Source organism: Heptranchias perlo, chromosome 24 (genome assembly GCF_035084215.1).
Source record: "Heptranchias perlo isolate sHepPer1 chromosome 24, sHepPer1.hap1, whole genome shotgun sequence".
In the NCBI taxonomy this organism is placed as follows: Eukaryota; Metazoa; Chordata; class Chondrichthyes; order Hexanchiformes; family Hexanchidae; genus Heptranchias; species Heptranchias perlo.
Genome location: NC_090348.1, coordinates 13,428,355 through 13,452,984, shown reverse-complemented (window position 1 = coordinate 13,452,984; position 24,630 = coordinate 13,428,355). Strand labels below are relative to the sequence as shown.

The 24,630-nt window shown below is 42.5% G+C and overlaps 1 long non-coding RNA gene across 1 annotated transcript in view; it reads right to left on the bottom strand.

Annotated features, from left to right (window-relative positions):
* Positions 1–22,842, bottom strand: part of LOC137341826 (uncharacterized) — a 35,066-nt gene extending 12,224 nt beyond the window's left edge. The window contains exon 1 of the long non-coding RNA XR_010967124.1: positions 22,488–22,842. This is a non-coding gene — a long non-coding RNA (uncharacterized lncRNA). The remainder of the gene's footprint in view (positions 1–22,487) is intronic.
* Between the last annotated feature and the right edge of the window lie 1,788 nt (positions 22,843–24,630).

The window sequence follows — 24,630 nt, the reverse complement described above, 5'->3', positions numbered from 1 at the left end:
GCCACCCTACACCAACACACCCACCCTACACCATCACCACCCACCCTACACCAACACACCCACCCTACACCAATACAGCCACCCTACACCAATACAGCCACCCTACACCAACACACCCACCCTACACCATCACCACCCACCCTACACCAACACACCCACCCTACACCAACACAGCCACTCTACACCAACACACCCACCCTACACCAACACAGCCACTCTACACCAACACACCCACCCTACACCAACACACCTACCCTACACCAACACGCCCACACTACACCATCATACCCAACCTACACCATCACCACCCACCCTACTACAACATCACACACTCTACACCAACACGACCTCCATACACCATCACCACCACCTTACACCAACAGGCCCACCCTACATCAATACATCCATCCTACCCCATCACCACCCACACTACACCAACACACCCACCCTACACCTACACACCCGCCCTGCACCATCACCACCCATCCTACACCAACACACCCATCCTACACCAACACACCCACCCTACACCATCATCACCCACCCTACACCAACACCGCCCACTCTACACCATCATCACCCACCCTACACCATCATCATCCACCCTACACCAACATGCACACCCTACACCAACACATCCACCCTACATCGTCATCACCCAACCTACATCATCACCCACCCTACACCAACACGCACACTCTACACCAACGTGCACACCCTACACCAACACACCCACCCTACATCGTCATCACCCACCCTACATCATCATCACCCACCCTACACCAACACGCACACTCTACACCAACACGCACACCCTACACCAACATGCCCACCCTACACCATCACCACCCACACTACAACACACCTACCCCACACCAACCCACCCACTCTACACCAACACGTCCTCCCTACACCATGCACCCACCCTAAACCAACATGCCCACCTTAAACCAACACTCCCACCCTAAACCAACACGCCCACCTGACACCATCACACCCACCCTACACCATCACACCCACCCTACACCAACACACCCACCCAACACCATCACACCCACCCTACACCATCATACCCACCCCACACCATCACACCCACCCTAATCCATCACACCCACCCTAATCCATCACACCCACCCTACACCAACACACCGACTGCTGTAAAGAAAATGGGGAATACATAACTTGATGTTAGTAAAGTCAATGGTCAGCCTATGGGACTACAGAGTGCAAGACCAGATATTATTCCTGAAGATTGCATTGAATTTGATTGAAACAGTGTAGGAGGCAAAAGACAGTGGCTTCAGAGTAGAAATAGATGGGGGAAGGGGTTAAAATGATAAGTCACAGGGAACTCGGAACAGAAAGAACAGAGATGTCTGACAAAACAGTCACCAAATCTTCTTTTGATGGTCTCAATATAGAGAAAACCACATCTTAAGCAATGAATGCAATATATTAGATTGGAGGAGGTACACAGAAATTATTGTTTCATGTGGAAGTGTTCAGGACTCTGAACAGTGGTGGGAAACAATAGACAGGTATTGCATCTGCTGCAGTTGCACAAGAAGGTGCCAGGAGAAGGTCAGCTGGAAGCTGGGGTAGTGGAAGAGTGAACAAGGATATCGCAGAGGAACATGTCCATTGCAAAATGAAGAGTGGAGAGGAGGGGAAGATGTGCTCGGTGGTGGGATCATATTGTAACTGGCAGAAATGGTAGAATGATCTGGCAAATGAGGAGACTGGTGGAAGGTGTTGTTGTGAGCAATGGGAGAGGGGTGAAAGCAGAGGTGAGTTCTATAAAGGGTGGGCGATGAGCTCCGCGAGATTACCGCCCAGGCAGTGAAGATGAAAATATACTCCAATGGCTTTACTCTTCCCAATGTTTAGCTGGGGGCACTAACTTAGGAGGAGCTGCTTCTCCAGTGATAATTTTGAGGGATTTATGCAGACTTGAAAACATTCTGTACTGTGACTGGTTATTAGTTAATAGTAAAGATCAGAAGCAGAGTTGTGATACTGCAGTGTCATTTTTAGAAACAAGGGAATGTTTCTGTGGTTATAAAGAACGAGCAAACCACATTATTCTAATCTAATTGAAGTGTTTAAGATGATTAAAGGAGTTGATAGGGTAGATAGAGAGAAACTTTCCTCTGGTGGGAGAGTCCAGAACAACGGGGCATAACCTTAAAATTAGAGCTAGGCCTTTTAGGGGTGATGTCATTAAGCACTTCTTTACACAAAGGTTGTGAAAATTTGGAACTCTCTCCCCCAAAAAGTTGTTGAGGCTGTGGGTCATTTGAAAATTTCAAAACTGAGAATGATAGACTTTTGTCAGGCAAGGGTATCAAGGGTTACGGAACCAAGGCGGGTAGACGGAGTTAAGATACGAATCAGCCATGATCTAATTGAATGGTGGAACGGGCTCGAGGGGCTGAATGGCCTATTCCTGTTATTATGTTCCTATGTACATTTTTCAGTCAATTTGCAGTTATAATCCAAAGCTTGAGGTGTTTCCCAAGAGTTTTTATTTTTAGATTCAATATGTGGTTAAACATTCAAAGAGTGAAATGTCTTTGTCTATTTCTGGCTGGGTAAGAACAAACAGCAGCTGCACCTCAGTCCAGCTCTCCACTGCAAGTCAACGCCTATGTAGTTTGGGAATGTTTATTGGCAGGGATTAGGTTAATCGTGTGATACATAACATTTGATCGTTACACTATTATTTTATTTTTAAAATACCTTCTGCTGGGGATGCAAACATCTGCTCAGTTTCATCTGCTGGGGCACAGTAAGATTGATGAGGGACATGTGAGATAGTTCATGGTCAGATCGAGGCTGAATAGCTGTACAAGTAAAATAAGATTGCAATATATACCTTACAAATTGAGATCCAAGTACTTATTTTCCAATCCCATTTCAGCAAAGAAAAAACATCAAACTTTTATTCAGATTAGAACATACATACATATTGTACTTTTTAAAATTATTAAGCAAGTGTCCAAGGATTCCACATCTGCCTGCACCACCTCTTGCATATTGAGGATGTACAAGGTGGAGCAAAGGTTATATGGTTTATTGTCCTAATGGTCATAATATTTCTTGACACAACAGAATCCCACACCTGAAGGCAGTGGTAAAGATGTCTATATTTACTTCTTACTTCTACTTTTACCAGGGTCAGCAGGTGCTTCCTCCTCCGAGTGTGTCCATTTCTCCAATACTGGTGCAAATACTGTGAGTTTACTGGTGCAAATTGAGCTGTGTTAGCGCATATGCTTTCCCGAACAAGGTCGAACAATTATAGGCCGGTCAGTCTTACCTCGGTGGTGGGCAAACTATTAGAATCAATACTGAGAGATAGGATAAACTGTCACTTGAAAAGGCATGGTTTAATCAGGGATAGTCAGCATGGATTTGTTCAGGGAAGGTCATGCCTTACAAATCTGATTGAATTCTTTGAGGAAGTGACAAGGAGGATTGATGAGGGTATTGCAGTGGATGTTGTCTACTTGGATTTTAATAAGGCATTTGACAAGGTCCCACATGGCAGACTGGTCAGGAAGGTAAAAGCCCATGGGATACAGGGAAATGTGGCGAATTGGATCCAAAATTGGCTCAGTAACAGGAAACAAAGGGTAAAAGTTGATGGATGTCTTTGCGAATGGAAATCCATTTCCAGTGGTGTGCCACAGTATCAGGTCCCTTGCTGTTTGAGGTATATATTAATGATTTGGACTTGAATGTAGGGGGCATGATTGGCAAATTTGCAGATGACACAAAAATTGGCCATGTAGTTGATAGTGAAGAAGATAGCTGTACACTCCGAGAAGATATCAATGGGTTGGTGGAGTGGGCGGAAAAGTGGCAAATGGAGTTCAACCCGGAGAAGTGTGAGGTAATGCACTTAGGGAGGGCAAACAGTAAAAGGGAATACACAGTAAACGGGAATATATCGAGAGGGGTAGAGGAACTGAGGGACCTTGGAGTGCATGTGCACAGGTTCCTGAAGGTGGCAGTACAGGTAGATAAGTTTGTGAAGAAGGCATACGGAATGCTCTCCGTTATTAGCCGAGGTATAGAAAACAAAAGCAGGGATATTATGATGGAACTGTATAAAACGCTGGTAAGACCACAGCTGGAGTATTGTGTGTAGTTCTGGTCACCATATTACAGGAAGGAAATAATTGCTGTGGAGAGAGTGCAGAGAAGATTTACAAGAATGTTGCCAGGGCTTGAAAACTGCAGCTACGAGGAGAGATTGGATAGGCTGGGGTTGGGGGTTGTTTTCCTTGGAGCAGAGGAGGCTGAGTGGAGACTTGATTGAGGTGTACAAAATTATGAGGGGCCTAGATAGAATAGACAGGAAGTAGCTGTTTCCCCTAGCAGAGAGTTCAAGAACTAGAGGACGTAGATTTAAGCTGATTGGCGGAAGGATTAGAGGGGACATGAGGAAAAACTTTTCTACCCAGAGGGTGGTGGGTGAATGGAATTCGCTGCCTGAATTGGTGGTAGAGGCAGGGACCCTCAACTCTTTTAAAAAGTACCTGGACTTAACTGCAGGGCTACGGACCGGGTTCTGGAAGGTGGGATTAGAATGGGCACCTCGTTGTTCTTCGAGCCAGCGCGGACACGATGGGCCAAATGGCCCCCTTCTCTGCTGTATAGTTTCTATGGTTCTATGGTTCTACGGTTCCCAGCTGGATTCTTGTGCTGCTGAGGCAGTGCTGCAGTGTCGTAGGTGCCCACTTTTGGATCAGATGTTACATTGACTACTTGTTTCAGAACTTGAGTTGGACGTTAAAGATCAGAAAAGGATGTTCTGGCCAAATTTTCTCCATTAACCAATATCACCTACAACAAACAGATTAATTGGTCATTCCTATCATGGATGTTTGGGGCACATTGCTGATAGAGACTAGGCACTCAATGTTCCTATATAATAACACTCACTCTGCTTCAAAATTAACTCATCGTGTAAGTTGTTTAAGGTGCTTCATCATATAAGAGCTATTTTTTTTCACAAGATTCCACCAAAGGTGCCTGTGAAATTCTGAACGTTCCAGTACTAAAGTTGACAGAAAAAATGAATACTACGTTCATCACCTTCATCACAGGAGGTACCAATGGGACGGGTTGCAGAGCTTTTGCTGGGTGGTTAGGTTCCTTCAAGTGCAGAGCGCAGTACATGACACTCACATGGGCATCATGGCTTTTTTGATAATAACCCTACATCATACATGAACAGAAGGAGTTTGAGCAGCAGGACATCAACTCTTCAGCACCAAAAGTAACAGTGCTGCTCATGTGTCCACGGTAACATTGTGAACAATTAGGTAGCTTGTCCCCACAACAACTTCCCTTTTAATGGTGAGCTGCAGCCCTTTATAAGCTGCTCCCTTGCTGGATTGTACACCCACCCATAGCCAAACAAATGTGTGTAGAGCCCCAGTACGCCCTCCCAGTGCAGTCTTTCCTACACGCACGGAATCTCAGCGTCAGCGTCACCGTGAGCTGCCCCTGAGGCTGTGGCGGGGATGAGACCGTCGTCCATCTCCTGGTGGACTGCCCCTTCGTGCAGAAGGTGTGGAGAGAGATGCGTTGGTATCTGTCCCGGTTCATCCCCAACAGCTCGGTAACACAGGACGCAGTGCTCTACGGGCTGTTCCCCGGGATGCACACCGAGACAGATATCATCTGGTGCTGGAAGACCATCAACTCAGTGAAGGAGGTCCTTTGGTCCACCCGAGACCTGCTGGTCTTCCAGCTGAAGGAGCTGACCACAACTCAGTGTTGCCGACTGGCATATTCCAAGGTCCAGGAGTATGTGCTGCGGGACGTATTGAAGCGAGGTGCGGCCTACGCAAAGGCTCTATGGGGAAAGGCCTCCATGTAAGGCCACCCCACTTTGTATTGTACAGAATGTATTAGAAGATATTCACTGTGTTGTATTGTAATAATGGGATTGTAGTATGTACGACCTCTATTGTATTGATTTGAATTTTATTTGTGTATTTACATATCCTTAAATTTTATGAAATAAAGTATATTTTGAAATGTTTAAAAAAGTGTGTTTTGAGGTGTGCGAGGCGGGACACTTCATTAACATATTTAAATCAGGCTCTCACAGTGCATTTGGGAGCCTGATATAAATTTAACTGCAGCCGTGTGAATTTCCCAGGGCCCGGGAAACCCAGAAGCAAAATGGAGGAGGGAGCTGCCGGCTCCGGAAGGTAAGTGCCTTGTGGGCCAGGAGGAGCAGCTGTGCTCTCCCCAGCCCCTCAAGAAAGCCTTCGGCCTCCCCTATGCTGATTGCGACCGCTCTCCAGCCCCTGCTGCGATCAGCGACCTCCCCGCGCCCCAATCTGCAGCCTGCCCCACGATCACGATTGCAGGAGACCATCCCCAAGGGTCCCTGGCTACTGCCTCCTGCCGCTGGTTTTCCCGGCCAGCCTGTCAATTTGGCCGGCTGCCAGGCAGAAAATGGAAGAAAAAATTGATAATGAGATCCTGCCGTTAAATTGAGGTGGACCTCCGTGTCCGCGCCCTCGCGGGTTTCCCCCGCACTACCGCGTTCCCCCACATCCTCCCCGCCTCCCTGTAAATATTAGGGCCAATGTGTTAAGGTCATTTGCTCTGACATGTTTTCAGAGGTAGTTTCATCTGGCAGACATTAATGTCTCAGGCCCAGCCAGGAGTAGCGATTCTTTGATGGAAAGCTGTGCTTGTTCCAGCCATAGGATCCAGCCCGCATTTGGAAGTCAGTTTGCCAAATGAGATGAGGTGTACCAACCCCCAGAACAGTGCAAGTGGGCCCTACCAGGGGGCTCCAGACTGTGGTCGGGGCCTGAAGATGGCTGGGAAACCTTTTTAATTAGATTTTTCAAACAATCCTCTGAAACAGGAGGCCAATTAGGGCAGTCAGAATTCTCTGGGGACACAGCATGCACCTTCTCCCCAGGGCGGCCACCTTGCAATAGCATTTCAGGGGTCTATGGTGGTGGTGGGTGGGGGGACAAAGGGCTATCCTAGAAGGCTCCTGCCCCCTGAGCTCCCGAACTTTGGTGAGGTCAGCAGTGGAGTTCCATGGTGAGCACGATCCCAGCCAATAAAGCTACAGACCAACCTCTGGGGGCAAACTTTTCATGTGCTTGTAACCTATTCAAATTAGGGGGTGGACTCCTCTTCTGAACGTTCTGTGCAACTTGCCCTTTTGGCCAGTTCAATCTAATTTTTGCTGGACTTGAAAAAATCAGGGTAAATTCACTGATCTTGCACGCTCAAAGGGGGGTTTATTTTGGAGAATCGGTCTACAGTGTTACAGTCCAATCTCCTACACCCTCCCCTTTTGCGTGTAGCTCCCCATTGCGAGCGCAGTACCAGTGAATTTATCATCTATGGTATTTCCTAGGCTATGAATTGTATATCGGGGCTTCTCATTATTTGATTCAAAGAAACACTTGCCTTATTCAATGATGGTTCATTCGACATCGTGCCCTTCAACCTTTCCATTTAAATGTCCCCACTGTCCTCAGTGGGGGTAAGTTTTTCTTTATTCATTCATGGGATGTGGGCGTCGCTGACAAGGCCAGCATTTATTGCCCATCCCTAATTGCCCTTCAGAAGGTGGTGGTGAGCCGCCTTCTTGAACCGCTGCAGTCCGTATGATGAAGGTTCTCCCACAGTGCTGTTAGTTAGCGAGTTCCAGGGTTTTGACCCAGCAACGATGAAGGAACGGCGATATATTTCTAAGTCGGGATGGTGTGTGACTTGGAGAACTTGCAGGTGGTGTGGTTCCCATGTGCCTGCTGCCCTTGTCCTTCTAGGTGGTAGAGGTCATGGGTTTGGGAGGTGCTGTCAAAGAAGTCTTGGCGAGTTGCTGCAGTGCATCTTGTGGATGGTGCATACTGCAGCTGCGGTGGGCCGGTGGTGGTGGGAGTAAATATTTAAGGTGGTGGATAGGGTACCAATTAAGCGGCTGCTTTGTCCTGGATGGTGTCGAGCTTCTTAAGTGTTGTTGGAGCTGCACTCATCCAGGCAAGTGGAGAGTATTCCATCACATTCTTGACTTGTGCCTTGTAGAAAGGTGGAAAGGCTTTGGGGAGTCAGGAGGTGAGTCACTCGCCGCGGAATACCCAGCCTCTGACCTGCTATCGTGCTTGAGGCATGATTGGCACTTCTCCTGTCTCTATGTGAGTCTGTTGGTTAAATGCTAACTTCTCTTTTGCTGCCTTTATGTTAAAATATTTTCTAATATTCAGTGTTGTCGTTTTTTAGGTGAGGTATTGGATTGAAGCAGCCTGTGATCTTCTCCCATGTTTTGGGACAGGTCATGGGATTGGAGGAATTAATAGCATGCATGCCAACCTACAAAACTAGTATAAACTATCAATAGCTTCAAGAAAGTGACACAGTTCCAAAAAAGGTGACAGCCCTTAATATAAGCTTTATGACACATGGAGACAAGAATTTACACTGAAAGTGCAGTCTATCATCGGCTTGTCATAACTTAAAACGCTGGTATTCCCAACACTCAGTAACTTTTATATTTGGGGAAAGTACAAAAAAAATTCAAAAGCACAGTGATGAATTTAATGAAGGGGGTTTGAGTGCTGAAGGCATAAAATTTATTTCAAGAGTTTGAAAACATGGTCCTCCAGAAATTTTAATTTTAAACACTTTATTTCATCCATTGTCCAGCATTTTGAAGCCTATTGTAATACTTCTTTTCAAATCAAAAAAGCGGGGTCGACATTAATGGGTGGGAGAGGGTCAGAGGTTAAAAATTAAAAATCGCAAAATGCTGTGTACGCGCCTGCCACCATTTTTATGGCGGTGGGTAGCATGGCATGTCTGTGTGCTGTTGTGGAGAGACAGGACACTTCATTATAATATTTAAATCAAGCTCCCACAGAGCAGTTGGGAGCCTGATTTAAATTTAACGCTGGTTGGCCGGGTTTCCCAGGGCTTGGGAAATTTGTCTAAAAAACACTAATGTCAATTACAAGGCTGAAGGTTAGCTTAACTATTTTGCAATTCTCATTTTGTCAATATTACCACACAGTAACTTAGAGAGAATCATTTTGGTATGTTAATCTATTAAACACAAACATGCAACTGTTTCCTGATTTACAGCAGTGGTTTACCATGTAAGAATGCAGATGATACCATACTTACAGGGTCAATGGAAAATTTTTATTACTTGTATTTACTAACTGTCAAAAGCTAACCTCTTGCAAGGCAATTTCCTCTAGAGAAACTATAGGCCTTTTAAATCTGAGTAGAGTGGACTTTGCAAACACATCAAAGCTGACAACTCCAGAGCCACTGCAACAACCTCTATTGTAGTAGATTAAACACACAAGTGAAAATGAAATTGTCGTCCTGTAAACAGGGGCCTAGAACAACTCAACATAAAGTTTCCGCTTTGGGCGCAATCGGGAAATTGCGCCCAAAGTGCACTTAAAATTGCCCTGTTTAGGTTAGGCTTCAAGTTTCCACTAAAATTCATTTGCATAATCACAAACGTAAAATCTTAGGAACATAGGAACATGAGTAGGCCATTCAGTCCCTCGTGCCTGCTCCGCCATTTGATAAGATCATGGCTGATCTGTGATCTAGCTCCATATACCTGCCTTTGGCCCATATCCCTTAATACCTTTGGTTGCCAAAAAGCTATCTATCTCACATTTAAATTTAGCAATTGAGCTAGTATCAATTGCCGTTTGCGGAAGAGAGTTCCAAACTTCTACAACCCTTTGTGTGTAGAAATGTTTTCTAATCTCGCTCCTGAAAGGGCTGGCTCTAATTTTTACACTGTGCCCCCTACTCCTAAAATCCCCAACCAGCGGAAATAGTTTCTCTCTATCCACCCTATCTGTTCCCCTTAATATCTTATAAACTTCGATCAGATCACCCCTTAACCTTCGAAACTCTAGAGAATACAACCCCAATTTGTGTAATCTCTCCTCGTAACTTAACCCTTGAAGTCCTGGTATCTTCCATGAACCAGCTCAATCAGGCAGCGCAATAGAACGTAAATGTTTCTTTTTTTTTCTCTTTCCATTAAAAAGTATTCCTTGATGTATTCTGGTACAAGAAACACAAAAAGTTAGCATGCTGGTATAGCAGGCAATTAGGAAAGCAAATGGTATGTTGGCCTTTATTGCAAGAGGGTTGGAGTACAAAAGTAAGGAAGTCTTACTACAATTTTACAGGGTTTGGTGAGACCACACCTGGAGTACTGCATACAGTTTTGGTCTCCTTATCTAAGGAAGGATGTACATGTCTTAGAGGTGGTGCAACAAAGGTACTCCAGATTAATTCCTGGGATGGGAAGGTTGTCCTATGAGGAGAGGTTGAGTAGACTGGGCCTATACTCTCTGGAGTTTAGATGAGAAGTGATCTCAGCTAAACATACAAGATTCTGAGGGGGCTTGACAGGGTAGATGCTGAGAGGTTGTTTCCCCTGGCTGGAGAGTCTAGAACAAGAGGGCATATTCTCAGGATAAGGGGTTGGCCATTTGAGACTGAGATGAGGAGGAATTTCTTCACTCAAAGAGTTGTGAATCTTTGGAATTCTCTACCCTCGAGGGCTGTGAATGCTGAGTCATTGAGTACATTCAAGGCTGAGATAGATGGACTTTTGGACTCTAGGGGAATCAAGGGATATGGGAATTGGGCAGGAAAGTGGAGTTGAGGTTGAAGATCAGCCATGATCTTATTGAATGGTGGGTCAGGCCTACTCTTGCTCTTATTGCTGATTCAAGAGTGGTAACCTGGTGCAGTTTTATTAATACAGCTGAAAATGGTTTGATCACTAAAATTAAGTATTTTTAATAAGGATGTCCAGTCCTCCACCTGTGAGTAACCTGATTTAAAATCACTGAAAATGACTTTTTTAAAAACTATGCTGAACCATTTAGTAGTTTCATTGATGTTCACTGGTCAGTTTCTTAGCAAATTAAATATGAAAAAACTTTTAAAATGTGCCTATTAGTGCCTGTGTGCCTAAGAGAATGAGCACAATGTGAAGAGCCTTCCTGAACCAGTGCACTCGGCGGAAACTCGAAATTTTGACCTAGGAGCGTGGCCAGTTTTGTGGGCGGGGCCTGACCTTGAACCAGCGTAAAAGATTGAGGCAAACACAAACATAAGTGTTTTTGGGCGTAACTCACTTAGTTTTAAAATTCCCCAATCTTTTGCGCTGGTTCGGCTGATTCTGCCCGGATTGCGCTGATATAACTAGCAGAAATTCGACCCCCTCATGTTTATCATTGGTCTAAATTGAATCTAACCAAGAGGCAACTACTTTGCTGGGAATTTGGCAGCCCACTAACTACTCTCCTCCAAGTTTCTCAGTCCACAGTTGAAAGGAAGATGCTTTACACTTCAAGATCATATGTGGACATCGTCCTTGACAACAAATACCAGGTTATAGTCCAACAGCTTTATTTGAAATCTCAAGCTTTCGGAGCTTTGCTTCTTCGTCAGGTGAGTGAAGAGTTGCATAAAGGCACAGCGTATATAGTCAGAGAACAATGCCTGGTGATTACAGATAATCTTTCTAACTGCCCTTTATCACACCTCGGCAGAGAGATAATCACAGCAATCAAAGGAGTGAATGGTGTTCAGACATGTTAGTCAGAGAAACATTACATCCAAGAATACTGAGGTGGGGTCACAAGGGGTCAAATCAGAAAGACAGAGAGAGAGAGAGAGACCAGAAAGACAGAGGGAGAGAGAGAGAATGACCAGTTGTATTAAAAACAGATAACTTTTCTTTCGCTGGAAATCGCAGAAGGTCCGGCCGCAGTGTGTACCATCCACAGGATGCACTGCAGCAACTCGCCAAGGCTTCTTCGACAGCACCTCCCAAACCCGCGACCTCTACCACCTAGAAGGACAAGAGCAGCAGGCACATGGGAACAACACCACCTGCACATTCCCCTCCAAGTCACACACCATCCCGACTTGGAAATATATCGCCGTTCCTTCATTGTCGCTGGGTCAAAATCCTGGAACTCCCTTCCTAACAGCACTGTGGGAGAACCGTCACCACACAGACTGCAGCGGTTCAAGAAGGCGGCTAACCACCACCTTCTCAAGGGCAATTAGGGATGGGCAATAAATGCTGGCCTCGCCAGCAACGCCCACATCCCGTGAACGAATAAAAAGAATTTTTAAAAATGTGTGTGGAGAACAAGCCAACTACAACTAGAGTCTGGATGACTCTACGTCAGGTGGGGTTACATGTAGCGTGACATGAACCCAAGATCCCGGTTGAGGCCGTCCTCATGGGTGCGGAACTTGGCTATCAATTTCTGCTTGACGAATCTCCATCAAAGACGGGCACCTCAGCACCCAAGAAATCGCATAGACCTCCTCAGAAGACAAACACGGGACACAACCAACAGAGTACCCTTCGTCGTCCAGTACTTCCCCGGAGCAGAGAAACTACGCCATGTTCTCCGCAGCCTTCAACATGTCATCGATGACGACGAACACCTCGCTATGGCCATCCCCACACCTCCACTACTCGCCTTTAAACAGCCACCTAACCTCAAACAGACCATCGTTCGCAGCAAATTACCCAGCTTTCAGGAGAACAGCGTCCACGACACCACACAACCCTGCCACGGTAACCTCTGCAAGACATGCCAGATCATCAACACAGATACCACCATCACACGAGAGGACACCACCCACCAGGTACATGGTTCATACTCCTGTGACTCGGCCAACGTTGTCTACCTCATACGTTGCAGGAAAGGATGCCCCGGAGCATGGTACATCGGCGAGACCATGCAGACGCTGCGACAACGGATGAACGGACACCGCACAACAATCGCCAGACAGGAGGGTTCCCTCCCAGTCGGGGAACACTTTAGCAGTCAAGGACATTCAGCCACCGATCTTCGGGTAAGCGTTCTCCAAGGCGGCCTTCGAGACAAACGACAATGCAAAATCATCGAGCAGAAATTGGTAGCCAAGTTCCGCACCCGTGAGGACGGCCTCAACCGGGATCTTGGGTTCATGTCATGCTACATGTAACCCCAACTGACGTAGAGTCATCCAGACTCTAGTCGTAGTTGGTTTGTTCTCCATCACAGATGCGACCGGATCTGCTGCGATTTCCAGCGAAAAAAAGTTATCTGTTTTTAATACAACTGGTCATTGTCTCTCTCTCTCTCTCTTTCTGGTCTCTCTCTCTCTCTGTCTTTCTGATTGGACCCCTTGTGACCCCACCTCAGTATTCTTGGATGTAATGTTTCCCTGACTAACCTGTATGAACACCATTCACTCCTTTGATTGCTGTGATTATCTCTCTGCCGAGGTGTGATAAAGGGCAGTTAGAAAGATTATCTGTAATCACCAGGCATTGTTCTCTGACTATATATGCTGTGCCTTTATGCAACTCTTCACTCACCTGACGAAGGAGCAAAGCTCCGAAAGCTTGAGATTTCAAATAAAGCTGTTGGACTATAACCTGGTGTTGAGCGACTCCTAACAAATACCTTGATGGTGCAAGCTCAGCAAAAGTGATAATGTCAATCATAAGCGATTCAGGCTGAATGCTATATTTAGGTGACTACTCAAAAATTTTAATCAGACTTGACTGTTTTTCAGCTGACTCAAATATCCACATAATAAAAAAATGGAATAATTCAATATGCTTAATTTTACTGGGCCAGATTTTGTTGTGAGTGGCAAACAAACTTAGACTTGCACTTGCCCATAGACTTTCTCTGAGTTTTTGCACGGCAAGTTACTGTAAATTAGAGATCCAAACAGCGTAGTGCCCTCTACAGGGCATCTGGGATCTGTGTGAACAGGGCAAGCAGCTGTGTGTCTCCTGAACCAATCAGACTTAAGAGTCGTTAATGAGCGGTGCAGAGACTGATCCAGGAAGTGTAAGTTAGAATGTCAAATCATGTACAGAAAGCAAAATAACGAGAGGGAAGGAAAGATTGGATTAAGAGAGATAAAAGAAAAAATATGAAAAAATGTTTTAAATTTTTAAAAAATGTCTAACAATAATTAAAAGCTAAAGGATTGAGACTCTACAGATGTAAAAGTTAATTTTCAGTGCCAGAGAGGTTGTTTGGCAATCATTAAGAGTTACCACGCCGTTAAAAGGGTACTTACACTGGAATAGACAAGCCCTAACTTTTTCTAGCGAGTTTAGTCCGTATCTAGGACGTCAATGCAGTCACGCTGTTCAATTCATTTGAATGGGGAGCCGGAAGACAAGATATCTTTTTCATGCAGTTTGCAGAGGAGCAGCGCATCCCGATTTCTGCATTTAACTGCGGTGAGCGATGTTAGCCTCACCGTAATTTTTACAGCAAAATCCAGCCCAAAGTTTTTTCCAGTGCTAGTAAGTTAATGAAATTTAAATGCTTTTGAATCTGGCTCACATTTAATTCTCATCACCTGAGCGCATTGAGCTCTTTGCTTTATTTACTTAGTGTAACACATATATGTGATATATATTAATCACCTGGACTTGGGTATACAGGATATAATTTCAAAGTTTGCAGATGACACTAAACTCAAAAATGTGGTAAACAATGTGGAAGATAGTAACAGACTTCAGGAGGACATCGGCAGACTGGTGAATTGGGCAGACACATGGCAGATGAGATTTAATGCAGAGAAGTGTGAAGTGATACATTTTGACAGAAAGAATGAGGAGAGGCAATATAAACGAAATGGCACAATTTTAAAGGTGGTGCAGGAACAGAGACCTGGGAGTGCACATACACAAATCTTTGAAGGTGGCAGGACAAGTTGAGAAGGCTGTTAAAAAAGCATATGGGATCCTGGGTTTTATTAATAGAGGCACAGAGTACAAAAGCAAGGAATTTATGCTAAACCTTTACAAAACACTGGTAAGGCCTCAGCTGCAGTACTGTGTTCAATTCTGGGCACTACACTTTAGGAAGGATGTCAAAGTCTTAGAGAGGGTGCAGAAGAGATTTACTAGAATGGTGCCAGGGATGGGCGACTTCAGTTATGTGGAGAGACCAGAGAAGCTGGGTTTGTTTTCCTTAGAGCAGAGAAGGTTAAGGGGAGATTTGATAGAGGTGTTCAAAACATTTTTGACAGAGTAAATAAGGAGAAACTGTTTCCAGTGGCAGACAGGCTGGTAACCAGAGGACACAGTTTTAAGGTGATCGGCAAAAGAGCTAGAGACGACATGAGGAAACATTTTGTTTTTCACAGCGAGTTGTAATGATCTGGAATGCACTGCCTGAAAGGGTGGTAGAAGCACATTCAATAACAACTTTCATAAGGGAATTGGCTAAATACTTGAAGAGAAAACATTTACAGGGCTATGGGGAAAGAGCAGGGGAATGTGACTAATTGGCTAGCTCTGTCACAAAGCTGGCACAGGCACAATGGGCCGAATGGCCTCCTCTTGTGCTGTACCTACTTTGATATCTTGCACACATTTACTGTAGCTTCACTATGCACTGCAGAAAAGTGGATACATTTTTTATTTTTTACAGTTCCCCCTCTGATTCCTTAGCAGCATAATAATTGTTTGACACTATTGGGAATAATGCTGGCATTTCAATTCACATGTTGTACTGCGAGGTGATTTTACTAATTTATAGTAAGTTCAGCAGGAAGATAAATACTTAATGTTTAAACCGGCTGGCAACACGTGGAGTTTTTTGTAGTTAAAATGTAGATTTTCTCAGTAGATAACAATTTCTGGCTTGACACAATGTTGCTTATTCTGCATTTACAGTGCTTCTGGTTTGAGTGCTACTGTTATGGAAATGGACAAAAAAAGTCATTTTTAAAAATGTTACAATTCTGCAAGGATGTGAAATGTCTATTTTTGTCAAGAATTGCATTTCTCACTGAAGGTTTCCTTTTGATTCACATTTTCCATTTGTGGATTGGAGAAATTGCCAGATGTTGGAATTTGTGGAAGTACTCTTCTGCAAATCTGAATAATTTCCACTGTTTTGGAACCAATTTATTTCCACAAATCACAGACATGTATTTATAGGCAATTACACATATGCAAACACAGATGGTTTGAGTACAAACTCTAAGAGGGTAAGTGGAGAAAGCTAGAATACCTCAAAGAGAGAGAGAGCTCTTGGTTCCTGTTTTAATTTAGTGTAAATTTTTTTTAAAAATCAATAGCAGACATATAAATGGATTTTCAAGAGCTAGTGAGTCCAACAGGGAAAAGTTAGTACTGATTACAGTTAAGTTGTAAACTTTCAACACCTTTATGCAATGGACACTTGGATAGCCAGCAATGATAAAGTGTAAAACAGAAATTTCCATGGTCGTGCTGGGTTTCAAAATATTCTCTGAGCTATTGATCACATACATGTACTCTCTCATCAGGAGCAACTTTCAAGTTTTCTACAATTGGAAGTGAACAATCACTAATGTGACAGTCCCATGTACAGACTACATTTTAGCCAATTCCCTTAAATCTGATAGACAAACTAATTATGTAGAGCCTGGACCCAAAGTATATAATGTGCACCACTTGCTTTTCATGATTCTGTCACACCTACGTTGCACCTGGGTGTTACTATTTATACCTATGTTTGAATCCACCCAACACTAGGTAGGGCTACTGTTCATGCAGGTTGTATCTCTCAGGTCAGTTTGTCCAGGTCACACTGCAGGCAAGTTTAAGTTTATTTACATTAAAATTAATTTAAACTTTATTTGAATTTACTTCTATTTTAAATGTATTTAAGGACTTAGTCTATTTAAATTCCATTTTATTTTACCTTGTTTAAGAAAGAATGAACTATCATTTATATAGTGCCTTTCGCTACCTCAGGAAGTCCTAAAGTGTTTCACAGCCAATTAATTACTTTCAAAGTGCAGTTACTGTTTAAATGTAGGGAAATTTTACTTTATTTAAAGTCATGGGCTTCTTGCTTGTTTCTTCCCGAGACTATCTGTCCTCAATACTTCTTCTCTCCCTCACCTGGTGCCTGCCCTCACTCCCTGCTTGCCTCCTTCCAGTGATCCTGACCCTGTTTGCTTTCCTGAAGGCTCCAACTGCCTACTTACTGCTGTTCTCCATAGAGGCCAACACAAGTTCATCTGCTTTTAATTAATTGACCAGAAGCCCACATTTAAGAAAACCAATTTAATTAATTTATTGCTGCTGATCTGAGCCAAACTGATTATTCTTTCTCTGACACCACTTTTAATTAATTCTCTGAGGTTGCTGTAATTCTTAATTAATTAATTTGCCAGCAGCCCATGTTCAGAACCATAGTCTACTTAATTGATTTATTGTTAAGATTAGTAGCTTATGCTCCCAACCAATAACTAATGAGAAGCCTGCTTTTATTTAATTAATTCATTTGGGAGATACCTGCACCATTGCCCATTTTATTTAATTAATTAATTGGCAAGTTTATTACATTTTAATGATTTAATTGCTGATGTAATTCTGGATGGCATTTAATGCTTTTTCTTTGTCTCCTTTCTCTCCATGTTGCTTTGCCCTGGCTGCCTTGATATTTATTCCTAATGATAGGGGAATTAGCAACCTGTTTTCAAAAGTGTTGCTTCAACTTAATAAACTTTTTAGCTGTGTTTTGTTTTAATACAATAATATTTTTGTTCTTCCCACTTTGTTTAATTGCTTCCACATTACACATCATTTTATTTGGTGGAGCTTCATTTTCCTGAAAGTTTCTTGCAGTAAATAAACATTTACTTGCTTTTTTATTATTCTGTCTTCCCATTGTTATTTCTTAATTATTTTAGTCCTCCTAACAATGGGATTCTTTGCTCCTTATCTCAGTGATAGCACTCTTGCCTCTGAATCAGAATGTCGTGGGTTCAAAGCTCCCTCCCACAACCAACCAAGACTTTAGCACATAATGTAAGCTGACACTTCAATGCAGTACTGAGGGAGTGCTGCACTGTGGGAAGTGCTGTTTTTCAGATGAGATCTTTAACCAAGTCTACCCTCTCAGGTGAACATAAAAGATCCCATGGCACTATTCAAAGAGAAGGGGAGTTTTCCTGGTGTTCTGGCCAATGTAGGAATGTCACTAACGTAGATTATTAGGTCATTTACCTCATTGCTGCTTGCGGGACCTGGCTGTGCACAAAATTGGCTTTCGTGTTTGTCTATGTAACAACAGTGACTATATAGTACCATATGTTGTTATTTCCAGCAGTACGTGTCTTAGTTTCCATTACGCAAATATTTTAGCACCATGGAGCAAGTGTAAAACTTCAGCGAAGTAGGGAAATACAAGAAGCTCTGAGAGGGAAAATGGAACCTACAAAATACTGGAGTGGTTGTGTCAGAGACATGAGCCCAGAAAATAATAAACACTAGTGAATGAGCACTTACACGCATTTGTAAGATTTTCTTCTGTCCACCATTTTAGCAGAAGCATTAACTTAATAATTACAAATAATTATTTTTCATAACTACTGAGCAAAGTACTATTCTATAAAGCAAAACATGCCACGACAAAGACTATCTGTTTGTAATCTTGTGATTGACTTCTTCACCTTTGTGTGTGAGGCCATGAGAAAGAGAGAAATAAAGCAGTGGAGGAAGATAATACAGTCTGCGATAGTTAACATTAATTGTGCTTTTTATGACTGAAATAAATATCACTTTTAACTACAAAATAAAATCATTGCCCTTATGAACTTTCACAAAACCTTGCATCACAAGAAACTCAATAGATTTCCAAGAAATACATTCCTCAAAACTGTAAACAGCAGCTGGCTTTAGAACTCAGACCACAGAGTATTAATTAATAAACCTTCTAATTTTGGTCTCATAACACTCAGTTCAGTATTAATGCTTATGCGACAGATGGGGGCCAATTTTCATCGTAGGTGGACATCAGGTGGGTGATGGGCGTCGCAGTCTGGATGCCAACACAATTTCAATAGCGAAAGGCCCAAACTATTTTCAGGGTCGGGCCTCATTTTAACTTGATAGGCGAGCTACCTGTGGGTTTCCATTGTGGACAGGCAACTCAGCGATCAGAGGGGGTGTAGGAAATCTATCACCTCCTTGCAGAGCCAAGCTGGCAGAGACACGTTGGCAGGCAATCGTGGGTTGGGGGGGTGGAGGGTAGCTGCGGAGAAACCTGCGGTGGCTGTGATGGTTTTGTGGGACCGGGAAGAACATTCGTACTCCTCCTGGCCCCACAAAAAATTGTTGCAGCAACTTACCTGCAGCCTCTACGTACAATTCCAATGGGTAGGGCTTTCGTAATGGACCCAACATAAGCCCAAATTGCCTCCGGGTCCTAGGTACGTCTTAGGACCTCGATTTGCATATATTAAGTAGGCTCTTACTTCTTTCGGGAAGGAGCACTGCTTGCCTAATTCCCAGACCATTCCAAAATTGGGGAGGGCCAGACATCATCAGGAATGAGACAGTAAGCGCCGCACCACAATTTTCATTGCGCTACCGCTCCATTCCTACCAAACAGAGAGGATGAAAATCGGTCCCATAGTGTTCAAATTCTATTGCTATTCAGATTGGAGATCAGACCCTGGCTTTGTTTATAGGGATTGTCAGTTATGGGCTGAAGATATTGTGACTCCAGTATTTTCTGTTTCTGGAGAGATATCCCTACATTGCAAGTGGCTGCCTTTGTTTCTTTATTTATTTTAAAGTACGTCACAGAGATTTTCATTAGACACTGCATGGCTGACAGAAACTGTGTACCAACATAATGGGTTGGATTTTCCTGTGAAAATAAAGGTGAGGTTAACAGGGCTCAGCGTTATTTCTGTGCATCGGGTACAGCAACTTCCGGCGACCACACGTGCGCAGTTAAACACGGAAATCTGGAAGTTGTTGTACCAGATGCCCTGCTCCTCCGTAAACTCCGTGAGAATGACATCTTGCCGGCTGACTCACCGTTCAAATGAATGGAACGGTGTGAAGTTCCTGCACTGACCTAATGGATACGAACTAATCGCACCATAAAAAGGTACGTCAAGTTATTTAAGTCTAAGCACATCTTTAATGGCGCTGGAAGTCTTAATGACTGCAAAACAATCTCTCTGGCACTGAAAATTAACTTTTACAACTGTGGAGTCTCATTCCTTCAGATTTTAGTTGTTGTTAGACATTTAAAAAAATATATTTTTATTTTTTTACTTTTTCTTTCTGTCTCTTTTATCTCTGTCTCTTAATTCAATATTTCTTACATTCTATTTCTCTTTCTGTACCTGATCTGACATTGAATTCATTACTCTAACTTTAATTTCCTGTTTCTAACTCTGCGCTGCTTAATAACATGCTTCAATCTGATTGGTTAAGGGGAGACACAGTTGCTTGCCCTGCTCACACCGGTCCCAGATGCCCTGTAGAGGGCACTGCGTTAGATTGAGCGCCCCATATGAGCAACTAACCCATGAAAAGTCTATGGGCAAGTGCAAGTCTAACAAATGGCGGACGATGTTCGTTCGCCACTTCCAGGAAAATGTTTATATTACTGGGGATTTTCCATGGTTCTGCTCATAGTAAGTTGAATGACACCATGTTTTACAAGGAAAGGAGTGTTATATACCATGTGATACACAGTAGGGTAAATTGTGCAAGGCCCTGCACCACCAACTAGAGTTGTCAAGTCTGGTTGGACATATTCCTGGAGGTTTGATCGCATAGCATTTGATCGTGTGACATTTTATCACATGATATCCGTCCACTGTTTGCAAATGTTACTTCATCTACCTTTGTAAACAATTTTACAACACCAAGTTATAGTCCAGCAATTTTATTTTAAATTCACAAGCTTTCGGAGGCTTCCTCCTTCCTCAGGTAAAGTGTCTCAGTACTCTAGCATTCCTAAGATAACGTGAGATAATTATGTCATAGTTCACAGGAATTGTTTTAAACTAGACGCACAATTTCGACAGAAACGTTTTGGAATTATGTTATGTAGACATTTATCATGTGTGCCATAGGCTACTTTGTTGTAACTGCCTGCTTTATAATTATATAATTTGCTAAATAATAAATTATTTTTAGAATGTAGAAATGTGAAAGGGCTTTTTTTTATCCAGAATTCTGCTACCTTAATCCAGGATCACTGAATCTATGTAGGCTGTTTGATCTGCACTATTTGTAATGCTCTCTCCAGTTAGAGCAACTCCATGGAGGCAATTTTTGTTTGTTTTAGCAAAAGAGCAAATAGATTAGCATCAAAACTAACATTTTTGCTTAGATTTGATGTGTACTCGCTAGTGACAGTATAAACATTTCTGCATTTTTTTCTATTCAGTTAATTTACTGTACACATTTTATCCACGTCCAGTATATCCCACTTTAAAAAAACTAAATACCTAAATGTACAGTCCTGTTGGGCTGAATGGTCTGTTTCTGTGCTGTAAATATTATGTAATGCTATGTAATACTATGTATACTGCAGCCTTTGATTCACATAAATAACCGATTTATTTATTTATTGCAGAGGCTGCTTTGAAATCTTTGCATGGAAGCCTTCATGCACTGAAGGTGGCTTCTACACTTGTCTTCAGAAAAGCTATTAATTACAAAGATGTTGGATTCACATACATCCTTCCAACAATTCCCAACAGGTTTATATTTTAATGTCCTTCAGCCTTTAAACAGAGAGAATATGTACAACTAAGCCACATAATTTCAAATTGTGAATGCAATTTTTTTTTAATGGACTAATGTAAGAACACATGAAATAGGATCAGTAGATCAGTGGTAGGCCATCTGGCTCCTCGAGCCTGCTCTGCCATCCAACAAGATCATGGCTGCTCTTCGACCTCAACGCCATTTTCCTGCACTATCTAAATATCCCTTGATGCCTTTAATATCTAGAAATCTATCGATCTCTGTTTTGAATGTACTCAATGACTGAGCCTTCACAGCCCTCTGGGGTAAAGAATTCCAAAGATTCACCACCCTCTGAGTGAAGAAATTTCTCCTCATCTCAGTCCTAAATGGCCTACCCCTTATTCTGAAACTGTGACCCCTGGTTCTAGACTCCCCAGCCAGGGGAAACATCCTCCCTGCATCTACCCTGTCGAGCCCTGTAAGAATTTTGTATGTTTCAATGTGATCACCTCTCATTCTTCTAAACTCTAGAGAATACAGGCCTAGTCTACTCAATCTCTCCTCATACGACAATCCCGCCATCCCAGAAATCAGTCTGGTGAACCTTTGTTGCACTCCCTCTTTGGCAAGTATATCCTTTCTTAGGTAAGGAGACCGAAATTGTGATTGGAAGGTAATGCTCTCCCATTTTCATATGCATAAATAGTATAGTGTGACATCTTTGAACAGTCACTTTGAACAAGCTTATTTGTAAGCCCTGTCTATTCTATTCAGGTTTGCAAGGCATTTTATCTCATTCATGAGTTGATTTCGTAATCTCTGATTTTGTCCATTTTTCCATGAAAACTATAAATCTGTGGCCTTGATTATACATTCCTTTAACTATGAACTCAATTAAAATTCTTACCTTTTTTAAAGCCCAGAATGCATAGGGAGATAGTAGGCAATATGAGGAAGACTGGATATAAATACTGGCATTTAGCAGTACTGGGAGAAAGCCATCGGGTTTAGCAGCACAGGGGTTGCTACACTTTCACAGCACTGGGAGAGGGGTGGTCCTGTGGTTTGGCAGCACTGGGATTGGAGTCCTGGGATTTGGCAGCATCTCAGTCTCCCTCCTGCACTCTAGCTCTAGATTCTGCTTTCTTGTGTTCTCCACAACAAACTTTGTGCTCCATGTCACACACTCTTGATTTGAACTCTGCTCTCTCGAGCTATGGATCCTGGTCTATGAGTCTCCCCTCCACTCTTTGTACCGTGTATGCAACCTGGGAAACATAAATTTTGTACAAAATCAACTTAATTTCAAACAGTATATCCTGAGGACATGATATAGTGATATATAAATGCAAGTTCATTCTCATGTCCACACTCAAAGATTAATAATTGCGATATCATTACAGCAGTTTACTGAAAACTGATTTTCAAGAAATAATTCTTCACAGAACATGTGTAGGAAGCAATGTCAATGTCGTCACACATCAAGTGATTCAGAAGAGGCCATAAAATGCAACAGTAAAGTTCTGAATTATTCACGTAGATAAGTTTACTCACAATTGTGCAATATCACAATTTTCTCTCTTGAAATCAGTAATACATTCCAAACAAGCAACATTCGCACAAATTGATATTGTTATACCCTTTAGTTTTGACACATTAAAAGTAGAAAGTGTTTTAAGTTGAATTTGAAGCATTTCTTTAAACTATCATTCTGTTTACACTCTGCCTATTAATCACCATGTAAATTTTCCATTACCCAACATTCTTGATTTTTTTTGTCATATGGTGAGATTAAGTAGCATTTCAGTTCTGCGGAAAATAAATACATACAGTTTGTTGGAACAATTATATGTTAATTTCAATTTGCATTTTTTTCAGTATTTAGTGATTTTAGTAACAAATCTATGGTTATGATAGTTTAAATACTCCAGAATAACAGAACAGGTTTGGATTAATCTAAAATCATTTTTTCTGAACTAACATGCATTACCCCAATTTGGATTTAGTCAGAATTTATACCTTTTACATAAATGGCCCATTGCATGAACAGTGTGCAGATTTCTGTATGTTGCTCTCCACTTGTAGTATCGTTTTTTTAAAGTGTCACATCAATTGTTTGTTAACGCACATTTCAAGTGATTACGTTATGTTGGTAATTGGGTGTAGGAAGAATGAATTTGCATTTATACAACGTCTTATCACATCCTTAGGATATCCTGAAGCACATCACAACTTTAGAAGTGCAAGGGTTACGTAAGCAACCACAGCAGTCAATTTGCAAACAATAAATGACATATTCTTGTTTTTGATGGTGAAGGCCTTTGTCAGGGTTTTTTTTTAAAGTAAATACATCACATCATATGGGTTGCCACATTCAATTTAAGATTGGTAAAGCAGAATCTGAACCCATGTTGTGGCTACTTACTAGGTTATTGTTATGCAGATAATACTCAAGTTTGCTTCTGATATTTGCTGCATGTTACTGACCAAAGAATAATGAGGGCCAAAAGTTTCCTAAATTAGATTTGTCACCTTTTTTGAATATAAAAACATAAGAAATAGGAGCAGGAGTAGACCATATGGCCCCTTGAGCCTGCTCCGCCATTCATTAAGATCATGGCTGATCTTCTACCTCAACTCCACTTTCCTGCCCTATCCCCATATCCTTTGATTCCCTTAGTGTCCAAAAATCTATTGATCTCAATCTTGGATATACTCAACGACTGAGCATCCACAGCTCTCTGGGTGAAGAAATTTTTCCTCATCTTGGTCCTAAATGGCCGACCTCTTACCTTGAGACTATGACCCCTAGTTCTAGATTCTCTAGCCAGGTGACCAGCCTCTCAGCATTTACCTTGTAGGTATGACAATGGTTCATTTCCAATCCAGTGGGACCTCACCGTCATTCAGCAATTGCCTCATGATGACTGTCGGCATTTCACAAATCTAATCCCTTATTCTCTTTTGGGCAGGGGTCCTATTTTGTGGTAGGCCAATGGAACTATAGACAAGACAAGCCTAACCCTCCTGGGATTCATACAAATGTCTCC